This window comes from Triticum aestivum, chromosome 4A (genome assembly GCF_018294505.1).
Source record: "Triticum aestivum cultivar Chinese Spring chromosome 4A, IWGSC CS RefSeq v2.1, whole genome shotgun sequence".
NCBI lineage: Eukaryota > Viridiplantae > Streptophyta > Magnoliopsida > Poales > Poaceae > Triticum > Triticum aestivum.
The window spans coordinates 177,803,522-177,805,861 of record NC_057803.1 but is presented as its reverse complement, the minus strand read 5'-3'; positions in this window follow the sequence as shown (position 1 = coordinate 177,805,861).

Below are 2,340 nucleotides of genomic sequence, written 5' to 3'. Positions count from 1 at the left end.
GTCAAGCCGGTCTTTGGGTGGACTGCATAAACATGTTCGACGTAAGGAAAAGCTGTGCAATGGGGGAATACTATGAATCACTCTGGTATCCGGATACTTACGATCTCGCCAGGGGCTTGGCCCTATGCGGCCACTCCTCTTCGCCGTCGTCGCCGTTGGTGGAGTAGTCCGGAGGAGGGGTCTTCCCCTTCTTGGACCCTTCGGCCTCCCCAGTTGGGGCGGCCTTCCTTTTCTTCCCTCCCCCGCTGGAGGGGGAGAGGTCTCTTCTTCCTCCTCCTCATCTTCATGGGAGGAGTGCGCCTTGGAGTCGTCGGATGATGAATCCGACACCTCCTGGCGCCGGGCACTCTTTCGAGTCCCCGTGGCCTTCTTCTTGGCCTTCTTCTCCGGCACCACATAGGGTGCCGGAACCAGCAGCTTCGCCAAACGAGCGTCCGCTGGGCCTTCGGGCAAAGGAGCCGGACAGTTGATCTGTCCGGACGTCTCCTGCCAATCCTGTCAAAGGTAAGAGAGCTTAGATCCCGCATGGAGTCAAACTATGAAAAACTAAATACCCTGTAAAAGGTAAAAACAGCTTACCGCGCGAGCGTGACGCTGCGTGTTGAATCCGCGATCCTCAGTAGCGAATGCGGGGGCCTCGGCGCCCTTGAAAAGCACCTTCCAGGCATCTTCGTACGTCGTGTCGAAGAGCCTGCTCAGAGTTCGGTGCCGCGCCGGGTCGAACTCCCACAGGTTGAAGGCCCGTTGTTGACACGGGAGGATCCGGCGGATGAGCATAACCTGGACTACGTTGACGAGTTTGAGCTTCTTGTCCACCAGGGTTTGGACGCATGTTTGGAGTCCGGTCAGCTCTCCTTTTTTACCCCACGACAGGCCCGTCTCTTTCCAGGAGGCGAGCCGCGTAGGGGGTCCGGATCGAAACTCGGGGGCTGCGACCCATTCAGGGTCGCGCGGCTCGGTGATGTAGAACCACCCCGATTGCCACCCCTTTAGGGACTCCACGAAGGAGCCATCGAGCCATAGGACGTTGGGCATCTTTCCCACCATGGCGCCTCCGCACTCCGCTTGGGTGCCGTGCACCACCTTCGGCTTGACATTGAAAGTCTTGAGCCATAGGCCGAAATGGGGGCGGATGCGGAAGAAAGCCTCGCACACGACGATGAACGCCGAGATGTTGAGGACAAAGTTCGGGGCCAGATCGTGGAAATCCAGGCCATAGTAGAACATGAGCCCCCGGACAAATGGGTGGAGAGGGAAGCCCAGTCCGCGGAGGAAATGAGGGAGGAACACCACCCTCTCATGGGGCCTAGGGGTGGGGATGAGCTGCCCCTCTTCGGGAAGCCGGTGCGCAATGTCGTTAGACAAGTATCCGGCCTTCCTCAGTCTTTTGATGTGTCCCTCCGTGACGGAGGAGACCATCCACTTGCCTCCCGCTCCGGACATGGCTGGAGAAGGTTGAGGTGGGGTGTGCGGACTTGGGCGCTGGAGCTCGAGTGCGCGGAAATGGATAGGCAAAGGAGGAAGAAGGCGTGGATGAAAAGGTGGATCCTTATCCCCTTATATGGGTGGGCGCGACTATGCGTCCCCACCAGCCTGGTAAAACTCGCTTATCTCCCAAGCGCCGTAATCAATGGCGCGGTTGGGTTACCCACGCCCGTATTGATGAGAATCCCGGAATAAGGGGACACGATCTCTGCTTTGACAAGACGTGCCAAGGAAACCGCCTCGCTAAACGCGCTGAGGTAGAACAGTAAAACGATTCGAATAAAGACTTGGCCGTGGTGTGATGTCACGCTACGGAATACGTCAGCAGATTAGATTTGTGTAAATATTATTCTCTCTATGGCAATATGTGGAAACTTATTTTGCAGAGCCGGACACTACCTTTGTGTTCAAAATCTTCTACGAAGTACTTGGAGGAGGAACCCGCCTTGCAATGCCGAAGACAATCTGCGCACCGGACTCGTCGTCATTGAAGCCTGGTTCAGGGGCTACTGAGGGAGTCCTGGATTAGGGGGTGTCCGGATAGCCGGACTATACCTTCGGCCGGACTCCTGGACTATGAAGATACAAGATCGAAGACTTCGTCCCGTGTCCGGAAGGGACTTTCCTTGGCGTGGAAGGCAAGCTTGGCGATACGGATATGTAGATCTCCTACCATTGTAACCGACTCTGTGTAACCCTAGCCCTCTCCGGTGTCTATATAAACCGGAGGGTTTTAGTCCGTAGGACGAACAACAATCATACCATAGGCTAGCTTCTAGGGTTTAGCCTCTCTGATCTCGTGGTAGATCTACTCTTGTACTACCCATATCATCAATATTAATCAAGCAGGACGTA